We start from the raw sequence: 13,588 nt of genomic DNA, 5'->3' as shown, positions 1-13,588 counted from the left end.
TTCGTGACTGTTCCAGAGACAAGCACTAAGAAAGCAGGGCTGGCATTCGGAAGGACAGCGCATACTTTTCCGTGAAATTTCCATGGGGTATCTTGTGACACGGGGGATGTTAACTGAAGAACTGGGTTTTGTTTTCATGGTCATTGGCGCTTTTCCCCGAGCAGTTGATGTGCGGGAGAGACGGGCGGCGCGACATAGCTGTGAATGACGGCTTAAAGTTGCACATTTGGCAATCTGTGCGGTGCAGTAAGATCGGAAATGTTCCGCTTGATCTTAATAGGTCTGTGGAAATGTCCAATTGAACAGGAATGAAGAGAAATGAAAAGAGCGGCAATGGTGAAAAAGTGTCCATTACAGGAAGTTGGCCGTGAGCGAAAGGTCCTTTGAATGTCCGTCGCTGAGGGGATTTTGTTCCGAAACGACAGACTTCAAAGCGCGTGGGGAAAGTGAAGTGCGTGCTTCATCCTTGCGTCAAATTAGGTGTTTTCAGAAAAACAGCCATTGTGAATTCACAAAAATGAAAACAGAAAATGCTGGAAACACTCAGCAGGGCAGGCAGCACCTCTGGAGAAAGAACCAAAGGTAATGTTTCAGCTCTATGACCTTTTTCATCAAAAATGAATATACTGCAATGTCGGAGAAGTCGCTGAGCTTTCTGAGTTGATGGAATCAATCTTTTAATTATGTGGGTTCGAATCCCACCTCAGCCACAATTTAGACCCGCCGCTTCTTCCAGCTTTTTCTTCCTTCCACAATCATGGTCCATTTCATTGACACTTTGTGGCGCAATGGATAACGCGTCTGACTATGGATCAGAAGACTGTAGGTTCGATTCCTTCTATATAGCTGCGATGGCCGAGTGGTTAAGGCGTTGGACACGAAATCTAATGGGGTTTTCCTGCGCAGGTTCGAATCCTGCTCCTAGCGCTATTTCTTAGATTTACTAGGATGCTACCGGGACTTGATGGTTTGACTTACAGGGAGAGGTTAGACAGACTGGGACTTTATTCCCTGGAGAGTAGGAGGTTAAGGGGTGATCTTATAGAAGTCTATAAAATAATGAGGGGCATAGATAAGGTCGATAGTCAAAATCTTTTCCCAAAGGTAGGGGAGTCTATAACGAGGGGGCACAGATTTAAGGTGAGAGGGGAGAGATACAAAAGGATCCAGAGGGGCAATTTTTTCACTCAAAGGGTGGTGAGTGTCTGGAACGAGCTGCCAGAGGCAGTAGTAGAGGCGGGTACAATTTTGTCTTTTAAAAAGCATTTGGACAGTTACATGGGGAAGATGGGTATCGAGGGATATGGGCCAAGTGCAGGCAATTGGGACTAGCTTAGTGGTATAAACTGGGCGACATGGACATGTTGGGCCGAAGGGCCTGTTTCCATGTTGTAACTTCTATGATTCTATGACACTTTCCTGCGGCCCTTCCTACTCTAATATTTACTCTCACATTCTTTTGGCCGCCTCACTTCTTCTTTCCGAAGAAGTGCTTTTCCGCATTGCTGACTTACATCTGCTGCACAAATCAACAAAGTCTGAATTGCCACCCAAACTGTTTCTTGCACGGAGGTGTTGGGAGTGTAAGGGGTGATCTAGGTGAAGTATCAATCAAAGTGCACAAGGTCCCCCTGGTAAACGAAGTGTCTCTTGTGGTCAGCATAAGATAAAGGATATGCCGATAATTATGAATTCCTTCTTTGCTTCAACACTCGGATTTATTATCAGGGAAAGTACATGAGCAGGACGATTTACGTCACGCTCCAGTCGTTTTGCATCGCCCCCGACACATAGAATAGAATCATCGAAAGGTTACAGCACGGAAGAGGCCATTCGGTACAGTAAGATCAATCCAGATCGACCCCCGCCCTTTCCCAGTAGCCCTGTATTTTTTTTCGTTTCAGATACTTACCCAGTTCCCGTTTGAAGGCCATGATTGAATCTGCCTCCATCGCCCCCTCGGGCGGTGCATTCCAGATCCTAATCACTCGCTGTGTAAAAAAGTTTTTCCTCATGTCATCTTTGGTTCTTTTGCCAAACACTTTAAATCTTTGTCCTCTGGTCCTCGACCCTTCCACCAATGGCAACAGTTTCTCTGTATCTACTCTGTCTGGACCCTTCATGATTTTGAATATCTCTATCAAATCTCCTCACAACCGTCTTTGTTCCAAGGAGAATAACCCCAGCTTCTCCAGTCTACCCATGTAACGAAAACCCCTCATCCCTGGAATCTTTACAGTAAATCGCTTCTGTGGGTGATTCGGAATTATCATCGCCGAATCCCCCACCATTAACACCCTGGAGGTCACCATTGACCGGAAACTTAACTGGACCAGCCACATAAATACTATGGCTGCAAGAGCAGGTCAGAGGCTGGATATTCTGCGCCGAGTGACTCACCTTCTGACTCCCCAAAGCCGTTCCACCATCTACAAGGCTCACGTCAGGAGTCTGATGGAATATTCATGTGATGGTCATCGAACTGAAACGCTATTTCTGTATCGAAAGTTTCTGCCTGACCTGCTGAGGATATCCACATTTATTGTTATTTTTTATTTCAGATTGGCAACATCGCCAGTATTTTCACTTTGAATAAAAGGGCTTTCATAGGTGCTTGCATTTGACGAGGTGGCGGAGAGGTTAAGGCGATGGACTGTTAATCTATTGTGCGCTGCACGCGTGGGTTCGAATCCCATCCTCGTCGTTATTTTGTTTCTCTCATTCAGTCGAAACGGCAGACGGAGGTTTTTGCATTGTTTACTGAAATCAGCAACAGTTCCAAACACGAAGGTTTTGAGATTGTAAGCTCGCGAAGTATCAAAGTGTACTGTGGTGTCATTGTAAAAGGAGTAAATCTTATGGCCAACGTAAGAGTACCATAATTTTAATTTATGTCCGGATCATTCCGTCTCTGTCTGTTACAAAGGAATATGCTGTCAGTCCCGGATCTTTCCTTGTTTCTGTCTGTTTAAAAGTGATGTGATGAAAGTCCCGGATCATTCCGTGTCTGTGTCTGTTTAAAAGGGATGTCATAGAGTCATAGAGTCATACAGCACGGATAGAGGCCCTTCGGCCCATCGTGTCCGCGCCGGCCATCAGCCCTGTCTACTCTCATCCCATATTCCAGCATTTGGTCCGTAGCCTTGTATGCTATGGCATTTCAAGTGCTCATCCAAATGCTTCTTGAATGTTGTGAGGGTTCCTGCCTCCACAACCCTTTCAGGCAGTGAGTTCCAGACTCCAACCACCCTCTGGGTGAAAAAGTTCTTTCTCAAATCCCCTCTAAACCTCCCGCCTTTTACCTTGAATCTATGTCCCCTTGTTAAAGAACCCTCAACGAAGGGAAAAAGCTCCTTAGTATCCATCCTATCTGTGCCCCTCATAATTTTATACACCTCAATCATGTCCCCCCTCAGCCTCCTCTGCTCCAAGGAAAACAAACCCAATCTTCCCAGTCTCTCTTCATAGCTGAAGCGCTCCAGCCCTGATAACATCCTGGTGAATCTCCTCTGCACCCTCTCCAAAGCGATCACATCCTTCCTGTAGTGTGGCGACCAGAACTGCATACAGTACTCCAGCTGTGGCCTAACCAGTGTTTTATACAGCTCCATCATAACCTCCTTGCTCTTATATTCTATGCCTCGGCTAATAAAGGCAAGTATCCCATATGCCTTCTTTACCACCTTATCTACCTGTTACGCCGCCTTCAGGGATCTGTGAACTTGCACACCAAGATCCCTCTGTCCCTCTGTCTTGCCGAGGGTCCTCCCATTCATTGTGTATTCCCTTGCCTTATTAGTCCCTCCAAAGTGCATCACCTCGCACTTTTCCGGGTTAAATTCCATTTGCCACTGTTCCGCCCATCTGACCAACCCATCTATATCGTCCTGCAGACTGAGGCTATCCTCCTCGCTATTTACCACCCTACCAATTTTTGTATCATCAGCGAAATTACTGATCATACCTTTTACATTCATATCCAAGTCATTAATGTAGACCACAAACAGCAAGGGACCCAGCACCGATCACTGTGGTACCCCACTGGCCACAGGCTTCCAGTCACAAAAACAACCTTCGACCATCACCCTCTGCCTTCTGCCAAGAAGCCAGTTTTGTATCCAAAGTGCCAAGGCACCCTGGATTCCATGGGCTCGTACCTTCTTGACCAGTCTCCTGTGGGGGACTTTATCGAAGGCCTTACTGAAATCCATGTATACCACATCCACTGCGTTACCCTCATCCACACGCCTAGTCACCCCATCAAAAAATTCAATCAAATTAGTCAGACATGATCTTTCCTTGACAAAGCCATGCGCTGTGTGCCACTTTTCTGGCAGAAAAGGATGTGCTGTAAGTCCCGGATTATTCCGTTTCTGTGTCTGTTTAAAAGGGATGTGCTGTAAGTCCCGGATCATTCCGTGTCTGTGTCTGTTTAAAAGGGATGTGCTGTATGCCCCGGATCATTCCGTGTTTGTGTCTGTTTAAATGTGATGTGATGTAAGTCTCGGATCATTCCGTGTCTCTGTCTGTTTAAAAGGGATGTGATGTTAGTCCCGGATCCCGGCGACACGATGCAAAAATAATAAGCAGCGAGTAGTTGTGGTCTGGAATGCACTGCCTGAAAGGGTGGTGGAAGAAAATTCAATCGTCGCTTTCAAAAGTTAATTGGATAAGTAGAGGAAGGGAAAAAGTGCATGGCTACGGGGAAAGAGCGAGGGAATGGGACAAAATTAATTGCTCTTACAAAGAGCGGCTACAGGCTCGATAGGCTGAAAGGCCTCTGTCTATGCTCTAACGATTCTATGATTCTGTGATTTGAGTAACTTGATCGAAATTTTTGAGCAGGTAACAAGGAGGAACGATGAGGGTAACGCATTTGATGTAGCGTACATGGATTTAAGGAAGGCTTTTGACAAGGTCCCACATGGCAGACTGATCAGAAAAGTAAAAGCGCATGGGATCCAAGGGAAAGTGACTAGTTGGATCCAAAATTGGCTCAGTGGCGGGAAACAAAGCGTAATGGTTGATGGCTGTTTCCAGTGGGGTCCCGCAAGGCTCAGTCCGAGGTTCTTTGCTTTTTGCGATATATTGTAATGACTTGGATTTGTATTTGGAAGGCTTGAGCATGAAGTTTGCAGATAATTCAAAAATTGGCCGTGTGGTTCATAGTGAGGACGAAAGCTGTAGACTGCAGGAAGATATAAATGGACTAGTCAGGTGGGCAGAAATGTGGCAAATCGAATTCAATCCAGAGAAGTGTGAGCTAATGCATTTGAGGTGGTGGGAGGGGAGGCAAACAAGGCAAGGGAGTACACAATAATTGGGAGGATACTGAGAGGTGTAGAGGACCGAAAGGGCCTTGGAGTGCATGTCCACAGATCCTTGAAGGTGGTAGGACAGGTCGATAAGTTGGTTAAGAAAGCATACGGGATACTTTATTTTATTAGTCTAGGCATAGAATATAAGACCAGGGAAGTTGTACTAGAACTGCATAAAGCATTGCTTAGGCGACAGCTTAAGTACTGCATACAGTCCTGGTCACCATATTACAGGAAATATGTGATCGCACTAGAAAAGGTACAGAGGAGACTTGCGTGCACATTGCCAGCGCTGTAGAATTTTAGCTATGGGAAAAGATTGAATGGGCTGGGGTTGTTTCCTTTGGATCAAAGGAGGCTGAGGGTAAATTTAGTTGAGGTATATAAAATTATAAAGGGACGAGATGGAGTGGATAGGGATGACCCATTTCCCTTAGCAGAAGGGTCAGCGCCAGCTCGTGAATACTGAGCCATCCATCAGAAGCAGCATTCACCGTCAGGACCGATATCGCGCTCCCTTTGCCGGACTGCAGGAAATCCAATGCTGAAAATACAAAGCAGGACGGACAGTATCTGGAAAATAGTTAAACTTTCAGTGTTCAGACTTTGGTGAGAGATGTGAACAGGACTTTGGGTAAATGTAAACTGGGTGTGTATTAGGAGTGTGCTGTTGTTTTATAAAGTGTGGGAGTGTAGATATGAGTATGATGTTCACATATGAACTGTGGATGGTTATATATGGGTGTGATGTTTACATCTGAACTGTGGGTGTAATTATGTATGAGCCTGATGTTTATATATGAACTGTGGGTGTGTATATATGAGTGTGATGTTTATATATGAACTGTTGGTGTGTATAAATGAGTGTGATGTTTATGTATGAACTGTGGGTGTGTATATATGAGTGTGATGTTAATATATGAACTGTGGGTGTGTATATATGAGTGTAATGTTTATATATGAACTGTGGGTGTGTATATATGAGTGTGATGTTTATATATGAACTGTGGGTGTGTATAAATGAGTGTGATGTTTATATATGAACTGTGGGTGTGTATATTTGAGTGCGATGTTTATATATGAACTGTTGGTGTGTATATATGAGTGTGATGTTTATATATGAACTGTGGGTGTGTATATTTGAGTGCGATGTTTATATGTGAAGAGCGGAATGAACGGGAGGGGCAATGCCTCCCCGTGATTTATCTTCTTCGAAGTCAATGACACAAAGTTCAATTGGACGTGGAGCGGAACTAGCTCAGTTGGGCGAGCGTTAGACTGAAGATCTGAAGGTTCCGCGTTTCGGCAGTTTTTGGTTATTTAGTTTTTTCTTCTGTGGGTCGATTCTCGCATTTATTTACAGTGAAATTTTATTCCCGCCACTGAAGGATTGGGGATTGAATAGAGAGGCATCAAGGATGGGAAATATTTATATCGTTTGTATTTTGCTTTTATTTCTCTGTTTCCTTCTGCCTTTTTCTCTTGTTTTTTTCTCTCTCGGTGCCGGGTGACTATTTGATTTCATACATCTGTTCTAAACTGATGCCTTTTCCACATTTTGGGGCGGTCAGACCCGCTCTGTCTGTCTGTTGCTGCTGAGGATCATTAATGGGAACAGGCCGCGAGTTAAACGTTTATCTCCAAACCGGAGAAAAACAAACAAAAAACACGTGTCTTCCGGCCCCGGTGCAAAGTTACAATGAATGTTTTTCAAAAAACCGTCTCCGTGAATTTGTCTGTGAATTTTTTTGTAAAGCTTCTATTTTAAAAGTTTCAAAAACCCAAAATAAACCACAAGAATCGACCCATGATCATAGCATGACAACACATTCTAATCAAATGAGTTAACCGGCCGGACCAACCATCGAGTCGACTCTTTAATTAATTCTTGTACTTGTATGTTTGTTGGTAGCGGTTTCTGTACATGGACCCCGAAATCTCTCTGTTCCTCCACAGTTCCTGGTTTTTCACCATTTAGAAAATAGTCTGATTTATCTTTCTTAGATTTAAAGAGGATGACCTCGCTTTCCTGCACATTGAACTCTATTTGCCGCAGTTTTGCCCACTCACTTAATCGACCAATTCCCACTTTTCGACTTCCATGTTTCTATCTGTATTACTGATTGCGCCACCAGAAGGCTGCGTGTTCAAATCACGGGTTAACCGTTGCTTTTCGAGCTGATAGGATTCTGGATCGTTCCGGAATGAATGTTTTATCTGCTTTTTCTCAATAAACAGAACCTTGCTCTAAAGTCTGCGTCCCTAGTTCCCAAATATCAGGGAGGCGTCTCATTCTGCCCTCGACTTTTGATCTTGAATTGCGAATGAAAGCTTTGCAAAGAGAGATAAGAATCCCCAAATCGCTCCAACTGAATCTCAAACGCTTTGGGAAGAAGTTCACTGAAAACATTCAGGAATTTAAAGGCAACTCAGTGACCTGCACTGTCTTTGAATGAGTTTTGTTCGCCTTTGCATTTGACGGTGAAATCGCTCTCAGTTTTCGTCTCAATGAACCAGAGTTTGACCGCCTTGTATCTGTCAGCGTGGTACTGGCGAGATTGGGTTCAGCACGGATCGTTTTCAACTTTTGAAATCTGATTTTTTTTAGCTGGTTGAAATAATGATCCAATAGCAAATCTTTACTGTCTGTATGGAGGAATTGGTTAGCGCGTTCGGCTATCAACTGAAAGGTATGGGGGTTCGAACTCAACTCAGGGGCTTTAAGACAACTTTTACCATAAGATTCATTGTCTTGCTTTTTCTGGTTTCGAATTTGTGTTTTGGCTGCAAATGAAATGCACGGTTTATTTGCCCAGCTGAGCACGGCCGATATTCCACCAACTAACCTGTGATTGGCTTCACGGAAATCAGAATTCTTCGTGACAGACAAGGTCTGAAGGTTGCAGGAGAGCCGCTTCACTCTGACATGGATATTTCTGCAGTGAGTGAGACGAGACTGTTTCAACAATGAATGTTCCGCTCTTTATTTTGGAAACGTAACATTTTGTTCAAATTCCGAAGGGTTTCAGTTCATTACTTTTCAAAACTGTGGTAGATGGAATTCAATGTGGGAAAGTGTGAGGCCAGACACTTTGGACCTAAGAAAGGTCGATCAGAGTTTTTATTATAAATGGTGAGAAGCTGGGAACTTTAAATGAGCAGAAATATTTGGGGGCCCAAATCACGAAAATGTATTTCACGGGTACAAAAAACTTGAAAAGGCTAATGGAACACAAAGGGGTGAAAGTTATGATGCAGCTGTACAGAGTTCTGAATAGAACTCATTTAGTGTACTCTGTTCCGTTCTGGGCACTGCACCTTACGAAGGATATATTGGCCTTAAAATGGGTGCAACGCAGATTCAGCATTAATAAACTGTAAACAATTTTACAACACCAAGTTATAGTCCAGCAATTTTATTTTAAATTCACAAGCTTTCGGAGGCTTCCTCCTTCCTCACGTGAACGTAGTTGTCACCTGAGGAAGGAGGAAGCCTCCGAAAGCTTGTGAATTTAAAATAAAATTGCTGGACTATAACTTGGTGTTGTAAAATTGTTTACAATTGTCAACCCCAGTCCATCACCGGCATCTCCACATCATAAATAAACTGATAGTTGAGAGATGTTGTCTTGGTCGCTGCAACCTGAATTTTTAGCTCGTTAAATCAGTTGTGCAATCATGCATCCGTGTGGTCTCTGTAGCGCAATCGGTTTGCGCATTCAGCTATTAACCGAAAGGTTGGTGGTTTGAGCCCACCCAGGGACGATAGAGGAAAGTTTTACTTTTAGATTCATGGTCTCGCGTGTCCTGGTTTCGAATGTGTGTTTTGGCAGCAAAAAAAATGCACAGCTGAGAACGGCCGATCTTCCACCATTTAATCTGTGATTGGATTCACGGAAATCAGAATTCTTCTTGATAGACAAGGTCTGAAGGTTGCAGGAGAGCCGCTTCACTCTGACATGGATATTTCTGCAGTGAGCGACACCAGACTGTTTCCACAATGAATGTCACTCCCTTTATTTTGGAAACGCTAAATTGTATTCACATTCCGAAGGTTTTCAGTTATTTTTGTAAGAGATCTTCAAAGGATCCTGCAGCGCTGCCTCGGATAATAACAACAGTTCTAAGCCGTATTTCAGTCGCGGCAACAAATCCTCACATCCATTTATCTGCACACTTAAATCCAAGTATCTGCACCCTTAAACCGGAGTATCTGCACACTTACACCGGAGTATCTGCAGCTTTACACCGGAGCATCTGCACCCTTACACCGGGGTATCTGCACACTTACACCGGAGTATCTGCAGCTTTACACCGGAGCATCTGCACCCTTACACCGGGGTATCTGCACACTTACACCGGAGTATCTGCAGCTTTACACCGGAGCATCTGCACCCTTACATCGGAGTATCTGCACCATTACATCGGAGTATCTGCACCCTTACACCCGTTAATTCAGTAACCATTCCCAATCACCTTTAGCAGCATCTGGAACACTAAACAAAACCCAACACAGAAGAAATGAGCTTTATAACTTTTCACTCATGTACGGACACATTTCTTTTACTGTGCTTTAAGGGAGATTTGGGGAAGGTGGGCGCTGATACTCAGAAACCCTCCCTCGCGTGTCGCTACTTGGTGCTATTTTTTTTAGCAGGCTCGTTGGTCTACTGGAATGATTCTCGCCTTGGGGTTGCTGATTGAAATATGCGAGAGATCCGGGACGAGCCCTCATTTTTCCAACGAATTTTGATCTTGACCTGCTGTTAAAACTAGCGATTTCGGCGCTGGAAAGTAAAATTTTGCAGCAAAACAGCAACAGGATCATTCATGTTGGTAAAGGAAGGGGTACAACCTCCTGCACTTCATCTTATACAAGTGGCTCCAGTCCCACCCGAATTTATAATGCTTAATCCTCTCTGAGCTGGATTGGCGAAACACTCTCACGAAGGAGGCTAATCACCTGCTAACTGCAAAAGTCAATCTGCTGGAATTCGGCTCTGTCAGATTGCATGTTCCTTCAGACAGGTTTCCAACTGGAAACATGCATCCTGCTGCCGTGCGAACATTGGTGCTTGAGGGGTAGAATTCTTGCTTGCAGTAATTCTATTTCTGTAAAAGTAGTTCCTGAAGATCGCAAGATGGAAAGTATGTTGGCCGAGCGGTCTAACGCGCTGGTTTAAAGCTCAAGCTAAATCCCATTATTTGCAGATGGATCCAAATCATAGTTTGTGGCTCCAATTCCGCAGCCTCCCTCCTGTAAACTAATAACACGAAACATATGATCTGCTGTTGCAACAGCGTCGTCCGGAGGAACTAGACGACAATACAAAGTAGATGCATTTTGGAACACACCAATTGTACCTTCAACTACGGTCAAAATGTTCACAAGGAAAAGGATTGATTGATCAAAGTGAGAGTCGACTAACAACCTCGGCATTTCCCGGCCATGGACTGTCATATAAGGACCGCGCACTGACTGATTGCGCCGCGAGAGCCCGGTCACTTTGATCACCTGTCCCACTCTGCTGGAAAGAATATTAACGTGGGAGGCCCTCACCCGTGCAAACGTGTCCTGTCCACGTGATGAAAATAATATCTACATTTTCACTTTCAGCTTCTTTCACATTCTCTGCTCCATCGCACTACAATTGGGTTTTCTGTGAACAGGTCAAAATAAACATTGGCAGAAATTCTAGCAGCAGTGGGATTCAAACCCACGCCTCCATAGAAATTTGATGGAACACTTTAGACCGTGGGGCCCACGCTACCATAATGTTACGGTAATGTTTAAAGAGCTGTTTAATTCTCAAATAAATGAATTGAAGCTAACTGACCGCATTTACCCCGTGCGAGCGTTGTTCTGCTTAGAGCAGAGAACATTAAAAGGAGATTTGATAGAAGTGTTCAAAATCATGAAGGGTTTAGATAAAGTAAATAAAGAGAAACTGTTCCCATTGGCTGAAGGGTCGAGAACCAGAGGTCACAGATTTAAGGTGATTGGCAAAAGAACCAAAGGCGACATGAGGAAACACTTTTTTACCCAGGGAGCAGTTGTAACCTGGAATGCACTGCAGGAAAGGGTGGTGGAAGCAGATTCAATCGTGGCTTTCAAAAGGAATTTGATAAATAGTTGAAAGGAAAAAATGCAGGGCGACCGGGAAGGTGCGGGAGAATGGCACTAATTGTATTGCTCTTGCAATGAGCCGGCACAGGCACGATGGGCCGAATAGCCTCTTTCTGTGCTGTTAACATTTTATGATTTCTATTCAATATATTCTTTTCATGCATTTCTTTATCTCTTTCTGTTTATCTCTTGTATTGTCCCCTAATGGACTTCTCAGGCTTCCTTGAACTGTTGTGGCTGATCTAACCTGCAACACCAGCAAAGAAGATTAAAGAAAGACTGAGACTGTAGGAAAATTAAAGGGGCAACCCAGCTGCTGCAGCTAATGTCTATACCTTAATATCTCTTCGCTCTCACAATGGAACAGTGCACCAATTTGATTAAAGTATGCTTATGGTAGAGTGTATATAATAAACGATGCCGAGGTAGACGGCAATCAAATATAGAACCACACAATCATGGAAATTTACGCCACAGGAGGCCGTACTGCCCATCATGTCTGTGCCGGCCGAAAAAACCGGCATCTAGCCTCACCCCACATTCCAGCGCTTCGTCCGTCGTCTTTTCGGTTCTGCCTCTTCAAATGCTTATTCAAGTTCTTTTTAAATGCGATGAGTGTTTCTGCCTCTACCACACTCTCAGGCAGTGAAATGCCAGACCCCCACCTCCTTCTGGATGAAAAAAATTCTCCTGCGCTCCCCTCCAATCCTTCTACCAATCAAGTTAAACCGATGCCCCCGGATTATTGACCTCTCTGCTGAGGGAAATAGGACCTTCCTATCCAATCTATCTAGGCCCGGCATAATTTTACACGTCTCAATTAAATCGCTCCTCAGCCTCGTCGGTTCCAAAGAAAAAAAAAACAGCCTATCCAATCTATCCTCATAACTAAAATTCTCCAGTCCTGGAAACATCGTCGTAGATCTCCTCTGTACCCTCTCGAGTGCAATCACACCTTTCCTGTAGTTAGGTGACCAGAAGTGTAAACAATACTCCAGCTGTGACCTAACTAGTGTTTTATACAGGTCTAGCATAACCTCCCCGCTCTCATATGCTGTGCCTCGGCTAAATAAGGAATGTATCCTGTATGCCCTCTTAACCACCTTACTTAGCTATCCTCCTACATTCCGGGATCTGTGGACATGCACTCCAAGGTCCCTCTGTTCATCTACACCCCTCAGTATCCTCCAAGGTAATGCAGTTTCAGAGCAACTAATTCTGAAACGTCTCACTTGATAATTCAAATCGTACACTCGAAACAAATTTGGTAAAGGGAGACTAATATTGGTGACAGGAAATAATTTAGTGTGCAACAAGAAATTGTTGTACACCGGAATGACAGCTTTTCAGTGTTGCTGTTAGTAGAATTGAATTGTATCCAGAGTATGTTTGAGTTCCAGAGGACAGAGTGCGGAAGTTTCCAAGTTGCAGCACACGTGAAATAAATAAAATGTCTCAATATGATGAGGAGATAGAAGTTGAATGTGAATTTACCCCAGTCCAAGTGGTCTCGTTGATATTAGATGACGGGATAGATAGCGATTTATCGAAGTTTGCCGATGACACCAAGATGGGCAGCATTGTAAGCAGTGCAAATGGAAGCATAAAATTACAGAGAGACATTAATATAATAAATGAATGGGCAAAACCGTGGCAATTGGATTTCAATTTAGGCAAGTGTAAGGTCATCCTCTGTGGACCTAAAAAGGATCGATCAGAATACGATCTAAATGGTGAACAGTTCGAAACCCATGTGGAGTTCCAAAGGGACTTTGGGATCCATGTATATAGATCATTAAAATGTCATGAACAGGTACAGAAAATAATCAAAGAGGCTAATGGAACGATGGTCTTTATATCTAGAGGACGAGAATAGAAGTGGATAGACATTATGCTATTACTATACAAAGCTCTGATTCGAACACCCCTGGAGTACTGTGTTCTGGGAACTGCACCTCAGAAAGAATATATTGGCCGTGGAAGGACTGCAGTACAGATTTACTAGAATGATACCTGGACGCTAGGCGTTAAATTACGTGGAGAGATTACACAAATTAGGGTTGTAATCCTTGGAATTTAGTGGATTAAGAGCTGATTTGATCGAAATTTTCAATATATTAATGTGAACTGATGGCTTAGGTAG

General features: G+C 43.8%; 3 non-coding genes across 3 annotated transcripts; all 3 read left to right on the top strand.

The window, feature by feature from the left end:
• Positions 1 to 845: 845 nt before the first annotated feature.
• trnas-cga (transfer RNA serine (anticodon CGA)) lies at positions 846 to 927 on the top strand. The gene has a single exon. It is a non-coding gene; the product is annotated as a tRNA-Ser (tRNA).
• Positions 928 to 2,622: 1,695 nt separating this feature from the next.
• On the top strand, positions 2,623 to 2,704 carry trnan-guu (transfer RNA asparagine (anticodon GUU)). Its single transcript has one exon. It is a non-coding gene; the product is annotated as a tRNA-Asn (tRNA).
• A 6,305-nt stretch (positions 2,705 to 9,009) lies between these two features.
• Positions 9,010 to 9,083, top strand: trnan-auu (transfer RNA asparagine (anticodon AUU)). The gene has a single exon. It is a non-coding gene; the product is annotated as a tRNA-Asn (tRNA).
• The last annotated feature ends 4,505 nt before the right edge of the window (positions 9,084 to 13,588 follow it).

This window comes from Heptranchias perlo, chromosome 20, assembly GCF_035084215.1.
Source record: "Heptranchias perlo isolate sHepPer1 chromosome 20, sHepPer1.hap1, whole genome shotgun sequence".
Taxonomy (NCBI): domain Eukaryota; kingdom Metazoa; phylum Chordata; class Chondrichthyes; order Hexanchiformes; family Hexanchidae; genus Heptranchias; species Heptranchias perlo.
This window is presented reverse-complemented; position numbering and strand designations above follow the sequence as displayed.